The 10,799-nt window shown below is 38.2% G+C and overlaps 1 pseudogene; it reads left to right on the top strand.

Moving 5' to 3' along the window:
- The first annotated feature begins 325 nt into the window (after positions 1-325).
- On the top strand, positions 326-807 carry LOC120225807 (annotated as a pseudogene).
- The last annotated feature ends 9,992 nt before the right edge of the window (positions 808-10,799 follow it).

Raw genomic sequence — 10,799 nt, 5'->3', positions numbered from 1 at the left:
ATGTGGGTTATAACTTCACTTACAAAGCATGTGCCTATAATGCCAACTTCCATTTATACACCTAGACTCTCTTGCCTGGATGTCCTCTTACCTACGCTCAGTTCTTGATTTCTGCCAGTGGTATACAATACTCGGTTTTAGGGTTTGCATAATATGGAATTGCTTTAAAGAAATCAAGAGGGCTTTGGGCTTTATTGTAGTTGGAAGCTTTGAGGCCACTTACTGATATTGTCCCAAGTTTAGCTTTTGCATGTCCTGTGAATTCCAGCAATAAAAACTAAATTTGTGGAGTTAATATGGCTGCGGCCAGTGAGCATGATTCTGGTAGTTTCTGTCTGTTTGCAGGAACCCCAGGTGTAGGGTCACAGTGCTCTCAGCCAGTGCCAAGCCAGGGGTAAAGCCTAACGTGGACCCTCTGGACTTGAACCCCTACAATCTGGAGCTCTTAGCTCTAGCCAGGAAAAAGCAAGGTTGGGGTTGGGGGGGACAATGTGGCCCTCCCTTGAGTTTTGGCACTGGTTGTGAGTTATTAAGGTTATTAAACCTCAGCATCATGTGGAAACACTTGTTGAGCATCACGATGGCCAGGTTGTGGTTTCAGCATCCACTTGGAATGAGCCTTTAAAAAAAAAAAAAAAGCACCTTGACAGCATCAAAAATGTGGTGGCCTAGGAGAGTAAAGGAATCAACTTGATAGTCTTCCAACCCCCTGCTTGGGAGGCAGCAGCAGCCCGGAGGAGAGGACTACAGAGTGCCATGACAGGAGGTGGTGCGCGGTTGCAGGAGCCTCCGAGAGTCTATGACTGAAACAGAAGCATTGTTCCAAATGTGTAAATATAAAGCTGTGAGCTGCTACATCCTTCTGAAGCAAGCATCTGGAGGAATGGCCAGCTTGCAAGTTTTATCCACTCATGTAACAGTGGAATGTTATTACTATTTAAGGTCATCCTCCCCTCCCCGGGAATGTTGTGTGTGTGTGTATGTGTGTTTTAATTTTTTTTAATGTTTTATTTATTTCTGAGAGAGAGTGAGCTAGTGAGCGTGAGCAGGGGAAGATCAGAGAAAGAGGGAGTTACAGAATCTGAAGCAGGCTCCAGGCTCCGAGCTAACTGTCATCACAGAGCCTGATGCGGGGCTTGAACCCATGAACCATGAGATTGTGACCTGAGCTGAAGTTGGACGCTTAACCGACTGAGCCACCCAGGCGCCCCTATATGTGTGTTTTAATCAAACATGTGAGAAAAGCAGTTGCCAATTGTAATTAACTTTCACAGGTCAAATTAAATGTTGTTTCTCAGTTAAAGAAGAAACACACATTATGAACAAAAACATAATAAAACAAAAAACTGTAAATATGTGAAATGAGAATTTTCTCTGATTTGGCTTGAGTCTCCATTCATTTTCTTCTAATGCTCCTTTCTAGTTACCCACTGAGGAGAACATTGTGGGCTTTATTGATTGGTACCCTTTTATATGTTGTTAGTGAGCATGCCCCTTTATATCTTGTCTTTGGAAACAACAGAATCTCTGGCATGCTTGCTGTCTTTGCTTGCTCCCAGCAGTGAAGTCACTGCATTACACAATGAGCTTTTGAATCTATTCTTTCATTTGATCCTTACAGCAAATATGTGCAGTAGTCCTGGCCTGAGGTGTTAGCATTTAAAAACATTTTTTTAAATGTTTTTAATTTATTTCTGAGAGAGAGAGAGGGAAGGAGAGCGAGCAAGCGACAGAGTGTGAGCAGGGGAGGGTCAGAGAGAGAGGGAGACACAGAATCTGAAGCAGGCTCCAGGCTCTGAGCTAGCTGTCAGCACAGAGTCTGATGCGGGGCTCGAACCCACGAACTGTGAGATCATAACCTGAGCCGAAGTCGGAGGCTTAACCAACTGAGCCACCCACATACCCCGTTAGCATTTCTTTCTTTCTTTTTTTTTTTTAAAGACCGGAGATTGAGGTGCAGAATGAAAGTCCCTGGCCCCACATTTTTGTAGTCGGAACTCAAAATCTATTTTCTGCATGGCACCTATCATTCACATTGTTTGCTTATTTGGTTGATCATCATCTGTGTTCACTGCTCCTAGAATGCAATGAAATATTAGCAGGAGTCTTACCTGTCCTGTTCATGTCTATATCCCCAGAGAGGAGATTAGTGCATGGCATATACTGAATGCTTCGTTGAATCCTGACGACTTGGTCTTTTCACGAGTCCTGTGGTCTTCTTCATTCTCTATGGCCACTTTTCTTTTGCCAAAGGTCAGAGATAGATGGAAAGATGCACAAATGGTCGTGTAGCTAGTAATTAGTGGAGCCAGCACCAGAACCCGGTTGTTTACTTCTCACTAGGTTTGTGTTAACTTTAATGTATTTTTGGACACTGACAGACCCAATGCTATGCTGTGTGTTTTAAAAGATCCTTGAGTGTGGTTCTACATACTGTAAGAGGACTGACTGAGCCTACCTTCTGCAGAGTTCTGGAGTGGGAAAAGTTTGTCTTCTTTGTCTACACATCTACCTCCCTTTCTACCTGAAGCTCAGCTACTCTGTATTCTCTGGTTGCTTAGTGCCCCCCTGCCCTGGGCCTCACCCTAGCATGCACTGCAGTGTTAAAGATCTTTCTCGATCCCTTCTCTCAAATCTTTTCTGTCTTTGCCCACTCTTAGTGCAGATGTCAGTAGCAAGCTGGATGGAGTCAACTTACCTTTTTGAGTCTCAATTTCCTTACCAAATAACAAGGTAATATTTCCTTCTAATGCCGTTTGTGGGATATGAACATATAAAGCATTAATGTGTATGTTATAAAGCATTTTACAAATTATATTTTGTTATTCGTTTTTTCTAGGCACTTGCCTAATGTAGCAAATAACAAATTCTTTTAGGACCCTAGGGTTTTTTTGTAATTGTTTTGAGTTACCTTTTCTGGGTTACCTAGTTAAATTTTAACAAGGATATTCAATACCTTTCACCTAAAAGAGTAATTCCTATGATGGGAATTTTGAGAGTCTTGGCAAGTCTGTGACGGATAGTTTTTATGTGGGTGTGGGAGAAGGCAAGGTTTTTAGGTTATTGCTATTCAGTCTTTGCAACACAAGGCACCTTAACTCTTTGTTCCTCCTCTGCTGAGTCCAGAATTTTGGTCAGGATTGTCAGTACATTGTGATGGACGACTTGGCTTCAAATGATGTGAGGTGATCCTACCTATTTGGAGTCCATGTGGTGTACTTCCAGAAAGATGCTCACTATAACTCTCTCATGCTGTTGCTCATTAGGCCACAGATCTCTACTGTGCAGGTACAGCTGATTTTGGACAAAGCGTTCCTTTGCTTGTTGTTCGGTGATTGGTGGATTGAGGCCAGTGAGATGAAAGATGAGGGTCAAATAAATAGTGCACAGAAGCCCACATTTGAACAAGCTGGGGCCAAACCAGAGGGTGTCTTGATTCATATGGAAACTTGCCCCAAGGGGCCCTTATGTCAAAATCTGTCAACCAGCAGCTTTTGCAGAGTTGTGAGACCCTGAGGTTGGTGTCTTTCTAGGCATTTTCTTGTCAGAGCCGTCATTACAGAAAATTATAGAGTGTGGACTGAAACTAAGATTATAGGTTTAAACAGCCCTTGCCTCTCTCCAACTAGGGACAGGCTAAGCAATGCCCAGAAGCTAAATTTGGTCTCAGTCATTATGAAAATTGAAAGTAATGCTTTACAATTAAGAGTTTGAAAACAGCCTTTAATTTAGCTTCCATAAAACATTGATGGGGTGGGGGGGTGTGATGGCTGAGGGCTCAAGGGGCCTCTATTAAAGAAGAGTAGAAGCTTTTAAAGCTTTGTTACTAGTTTCATTGTGGTTCAAGGGTCTTGGCAATCTCAGGACATTGAGATTGGTTGGTTGTTTCAGGCCCTGTAAAATGGAGTATTCAACATCTTTGTAGCCAGAATCATGATAATTACTCCCTAGAAAGGCAAAATGAACACTAGGATTCTGGATAGGTTAGGTGGACTCCAAATAAATGGACCTTAGAAATAAAGAAGTAAAAGAGACTGAATTTAAGAAATAGGGATATTTTGGAAGGACTGAGGAAATTTAAAATAAAGATAGAAACCTGTGTCCGCCTGAAATGTAAAAAGAAAGGAACAGTTAACATAGAGTGCAGATGGGACCAAATTGGAAAAGAAAAAGCACAACATAACAAAACAAAACATTGGAAGATGTCCTATAACTCCCCACTCAAAGGGAGAATCGCAGCCTAACCAGAAATAGTCAAAATCCTGAACCTCATAATCTCTCCCGACTTTGGAAGAGCCAGGGCTAAAATGGAACTTAATCGGACTCTGATGTAGAGACCATCCGTCTGAGGAGGTGCTCATCTGAGTCTGGCCGTCAGTGGAGAAGTTTCACCAAAGAGAGGAAAGTTCCTTAGAGAACATGTGTGTGCGTGTTTGGGATGGAAGAAGAAGGAAGAAAGTTAGAGGCATCTAAAATCCCGCCAAGCTGAGATAACCACTTGAGGATGACAACCATTTTTGTGTAGTTCATTATGAGTATATGCATATGTTATTTTTCATAGATGGCATCAGAGTCTAAATGCTTGCTTTATTGCTAAGGGTACCTTTAAAAATTTTTTTTTAAGTTTATTTTTATTTATTTTAGAGAGAGCTAGCATGAGAGGAGGAGGGGTAGAGAGAGAGGGAGAGAGAATCCAAAGCAGGCTCCAGGCTGTCAGTGTGGAGCCCTATGCAGGGCTTAATCTCAGGAACTGTGAGATGATGACTTGAGCCAAAATCAAGAGTTGGATGCTTAACTGACTGAGCCACCCAGGTGCCCCATAGTGGTACGCTTTGAGGGACTTTGGCCTCCTCTCCTCTTCCTTCTCATTATACTCTCACATGAAAACCAAAGTTAATACCTGATGTATATCATTCTATACATTTCTCTACATTTACTTCATATAATTCAAACACACACAGAGGTTTTGTTTGGTCAATATTGTATAAAATTGGTTATCATGTTAGACATTTTTCTTTATCTTTTATTTATTGATAATCTAGTGGATTTGGTGAGATCTCCACAGTTCTCTTACTGGCAGTAAAATAGCTTATAATATGAATATATGAGACATCATTCAATCATTTCCATCTTAATGGGCATTCATTGTATTTCCAATTCTTTTTTGCCATTACCATTCCTGTTGCAGTTACTATTCTTGTATTAGTTCAAACCGTAAGAAATGACTGTTTTTGTAGACCCAAAGAGCCAACTATCAACAACAAAATTATAACAGTGGCTTGTAATAAACAAATCAGCAATAGTGTTCAGGTTTGAGGATGCGGAAAATAAAATCACTTTTTGGTTCAAATGTAAACTCTCCCAGAATGCAGAGAAAAAGAGCAAGGAGATAAAAGTAATGAAAAAATCAATAATAAATATAAGGCCCAGTGAATGGAGAACCAGTATGTGGCCAGTCTATGTATCTCAGGAGACAAGAATAAATGCAATAGAAGCAATAATAGAAGAAAACATTTCTTAAATGAAGAAATAGCTGAATCTGCAGATCAAAATGGATCACTAGGTACCAGTTGAACTAACAATATGTGACTGACATCTGAATAATCCTGGTGAATGTCCTGGATTTTGAGAATAAGAAAAACCTCAAGCACCCAGTCAAAAAAGAGAAACAACAAAAACCTAAAATAAACAGGTCACCCCAAAATTAAATAAGTTTTTGACATTTTGGTATAAGTATTAAATGCAATAAGAACAATAGAGCAGCATTTACCTATTTGATAGAACAATATTTTGACCAAGGTGTTCTCTACCCTGATAATGCAACAAGAAGATCCCTTCAGAAATATTCTACCCATGTAGAATCCTTGGAAAAGGAGTGTGGTAACTCAAAATAGATACTTAGAGCCACTGGAAAACCATGAAAAAATAAAGATCTTAAGAAAGTAGACTTTGGTATAAATAGATTGATGCATATGTTGAATTCATTGAAACTTAGAATTACTTAAATGATGTTATAGATGGGGTTATAAAAACACAGATATTAATAATCCTTGAAAGAGTAGGTAACATTGTTTCAAATATTGAAAATACGGAGTTTTGTCTAAAATATACTATGCCACAATTACCTGGGAGATCAGGATGGGGAAGGAAAGTTTCAAGGAGATCCATCGAGTCATGTGTTTTAAATTTAAGGGTAACCACATGTAGAACTAAAAGCAGAAAGTATACTTTCCAAATTACTAAAGCAGAGAAAAATCAAAGATCCTCCATATTAAAAAAAGGAAATAGGAAGAAAGAATAATTAAAATACAACAGAAGTAAGACCAAGAAATGCCAATAAATGTCTGAGTTAAACGTTATAGAACAAAGATTCCCAAACTGAACTAGGAAACAAAATACATCTGTACTTCCTGTGGTTTACAAAAGGCGTGTGTAAAAGTAACTTTTAAAGGTGAAAGGTAGAAGGATAACATATCAGCAAATGCAAGCACAAAAAAAGCATATTAATAGACAAAGTGGAATCTAAAGCAAACTCATTCATAAAATAAGGCCATTTATTGTTAATTTAGACTTGCTCTAATAGTGTAGTCATTAGCTACAGATTGCTGTTTGAACTTAAATCTATTTATCTTTCTATTATTTATTTGTTTATTTTTAATGTTTGTTTATTTTGAGAGAAAATGTGAACAAGTGGGGGAGGGAGGGAGAGAGAGAGAGAAAGAGAGAGAATTCTAAGCAGGCTCCATACTGCCAGCGCAGAGCCTGATGTGGAGCTAGATCCCACGATCTGAGCCAAAATCAAGAGTCAGAAGCTTAACCAACTTAGCCACCCAGGTACCTCAGCATTTAAACTTAATCTAATTAAAATAAAATTGAACTTAAAACTTCTGTTCCTCAGTAAAAATAGCCACATGTCAAGTGTTGAGTAGCCACATCTGCTCAAGTGTTCAGCAGCCAGCATATTGGACATCACTGACCTAGAACATGTCCATCATCTCTGTTCAATTTGACCATACTGGTAAGGGATTAAAAGAAGTGTAATAAAAGTATAGTATTTATAAACCTTTATGCACAAAATAAGATCCATTTAAAAATGAAAATTGAATAGTGCCAGGTACAAGGAGAAATTGATAGTATGACAATGGGAAAGGAGTTTAACATGTAAAAATACAATGTATGAAGCATTATAGAAGATCTATTAAAAATTTTTTTAACATTTATTTATTTTTGAGAGACAGAGAAAGAGCATGAGCAGGGGAGGGGCAGAGAGGGAGGGAGACAGAGAATTCGAAGCAGGCTCCAGGCTCTGAGATGTCAGCATAGAGCCTGACACAGGGCTTGAAGCCACAAACCACAAGATCATGACCTGAGCTGAAGTTGGACGCTTAACCAACTGAGCCACCCAGCTGCCCTGCAGACAGATCTGATTAATTACTAAAGTTAAAGTAATCAATTCAAATAAACTTTTTTATCTGAAAGAACCAGATCTTCTTTTGTGTACCCATGGAATGTTAAGGAAATGTAATCATATTGGCCACGATGTAAAGCCCAGTTCTACAAAGCATACATAGTACATATTCAGTAATATTTGCAATCAATAATAGACCTACAAATGGAAACCTTACTTATTTCCATATACTTAGGAAATGGAAAACTTTCTTTAATAATCCTTGCGTTGAGGAGGAAGGCAAAAGCCACAGTTCACAATACTTGAAAAATTAACCACAAGGATATATTGTGCCTTAATCTAAGAGGGATAGCTGAGCTTTAATCAGAGGAAAATTTATAGTTTTACAAAGTTTCTTTTAGTAAATTTTCAGCCTCCAAAGCTACAACATAAATGTAAGGAAAACATGAGGAAACAATAAGATTAGGAGCAGATGTTAATGAACTAGCAAACAGGAAACCAGTGAATTCAACTAATCCCTAAATACTTTTTCTTAAAGGTAGGTGGGTGGGTGTGGGGGACCAAATTTTAGCCTAATAAAAGTAAGAAAGGAGGAAAATCCATAAAATCAAAAATGATAAAGGGAACATAACCATAAATATTGATATTTTCAGTTATACAGAAGTCATGTGTAATTCTATGCTTTTAACTTGAAGATCTCACTGACGTAATTTTCTGAAAACATAAATTATTAAAATTGTTAAAGAAGTAGAAAGCTTTAGGGGTACCTGGTGGCTCGATTGGTTAGGCATCTAACTTTGGCTCAGGTCATGATCTCCTAGTTTGTGGGTTTGAGCCCTGCATCTGGTTCTCTGCTGTCAGCACAGAACCCACTTCTGATCCTCTCTCCCTCCCTCCCTCTCTCTCTCTGTTTGCCCGGCCCTGCTCATGCTTACACTCTTACTCACGTTTACTCTCTCAAAAATAAATAACCATTAAAAGAAAAGAGAAATTCTTTAAAAAAAAAAAAGGCAGTAGAAAACTTTATAGATAAAGAGATGGTACCCTTGGGTATAACTTTACAGATAGAATGTGTCCTAATTTTTTATTTTCATCTTAAACGTTAATTTTTAAACAGTAAATTCATATTGATTTATTTTTATTGTGCATAAAAACAATATAAAATTTCAATCTTCATGATTTCCAAGGGTATAGTTTAGTACTGTTAAGTACATTTACATTGCTGTGCAGCTACTTGCCAGCACTTTTTCACCTTTCACAATTGAAACTCTCAACCCCTGAGACAATAATTCCCCTTTTAATACCTCCCTCAGGCCCTCATATTCCACCCTCTTACTTTCTGATTCTATGAGTTAGATTACTTCAGATACTTCATTTAATTGGAATGAAGCATTATTTGTCTTTTGGTGATGGGCTTATTTCACTTTGCATAATATTCTCCAGGTTTATCCATGTTGCATCATATGGTAGGATTTCTTTCCTTTCTAAGGCTGAATTATATTCCATCATATGTAATACATACCACATTTTGTTTATCTGTTCATCCACCAATGGACACTTGGGTTGTTTCTTAAATTTTTAAAAATATTTATAAAAATAATATGTACTGCTCTACATTTTGCTTTTTGATATTAAATATGTAGAAAAAAATTTTTAATTTTTATTTAATTTTTGTTTTAGAGAGAGTGCAAGCACAGGAGAGGGGAAGAGGGAGAAAGAGAATCATTTTTTTAGATTTTATTTAAAAAAAATTTTAATGTTTATTTATTGAGGGGGGCACAGCATGAGTGGAGGAGGGGCAGAAAGACAGGAGAGAGAGAATCCCAGGCAGGCTCCATGCTGTTAGCACAGAGCCCAGTGTGGGGCTTGACCCCCCGAAACTATGGAAACTGAGCCAAATTCCAGAGTCTGACACTTAACCAACTGAGCCACCTAGGTGTCCCAAGAGAAAGAGCATCTTAAGCATGTTCCATGCTTAGCATGGAGCCCGACATGGGGTTCGATCTAACAACTGTGAGATCATGACCTGAGCCTCTATCAAGAGTCAGATACTTAACCGACTGAGTCACCCAGGCACCCCTGTTTTAGAAGAATTTACTTCATCGGGATGGTATAAATTATCAGTAATTAAAGATTTGCAAAATATATGTGTGTCATTGTCAACTTGGACATTTCAGGAAACTGGCAATCAAGAAGGGCTTGTTTCATGACGTCTGTGTGACTTAGTTGGCTGAGCATCCGACTCTTGATTTCAGCTCAGGTCATGATCTTGGGGCCATGAGTTCGAGCCCCACGTTGAGCTCTGCACTGGGTGTGGAGCCTGCTTGGAATTCTCTCTCTACCCCTCTGCTGCTTGTGCTTGGGTGTGCCTGCTCTCTCTCAATATAAATAAGTAAACATTAAAAAAATAAAAAGAGCATGTTTCAACCAAGTGGACAGTCCTGGGGACCTAGTATGTGATGTGGGTTGAATTTGTATAGGTAGTAATTAGGATCATGATGGAAAGGAGATTCTTTTCATCCATTGCTTAATAAGACCTACTTCATTCTACTTCATTAGGGAGCATTGTGAAGTGGAAAGAACTGAATTCAAACCACATCTCAGCCACTTGGTTTATATGTATAGTGGGGAGATACCTTAGTTCCCCAAACCTTAATTTTTTCATATTAAAAAAAGTGGGGCAGAACCTACTCAATTCACTTTTTCAGCTTTGTGAGGTGGAGTCTGTGACCATATGTTAAAAATTATATTTGGTAAATAGTAAATTTCTCTTACAATGTAATTTATCCAGTAGATATTTTCCCCAAATAGAATGTGCCTTTTTCATAAAAAAAAATATTTATTGAGCTAGAATTTACATACAGGAACTGCACATATTTAATTTGTGCAGTATGGTGCATTTGGACCTGCTCATTTACCTATGAAATCTGGATACCAAATGCTTCCATAATCCCACAGAGTTTCCTTGTGCCTCCTTGGCAGTTCATCTATTTCTTTACCCCTGCCTCGTGGTAACCATTGGATCACTTTTTATCATCATAGGTTAGTTATTTTTTGGAGTTTTAAGTAAATGTAATCTTCTGATATATTCTCAATTTTGTCAGGCATCTTTTACTCAGCATGATGATCTTGAGATTCATTCATGTTGTATGTATCAGTACTTATTTCATTATATTGCTGAGTATTCTTTCATTATATGGCTCTGGAACATTTTGTTTATCCATTCACTTGTTGATATCCCTTTGGGATGTTTCTAGGTTTTGTTTTGTTTTTTTTGTTTTGTTTTGTTTTTACTTGTTGTTTTTATTATGTACTACATTAATACACTAAATAACCTTCTAGAAGGGGTAGATGAGCATTACTGAGTTACTTTTCAGCAGAAAGTGCTTCC

This window comes from Hyaena hyaena, unplaced genomic scaffold, assembly GCF_003009895.1.
Source record: "Hyaena hyaena isolate Hyena2069 unplaced genomic scaffold, ASM300989v1 scaffold_1517, whole genome shotgun sequence".
Classification (NCBI taxonomy): Eukaryota; Metazoa; Chordata; class Mammalia; order Carnivora; family Hyaenidae; genus Hyaena; species Hyaena hyaena.
Note: the sequence above shows the minus strand (reverse complement) of the source record. Positions and strands in the feature narration are given on the sequence as shown.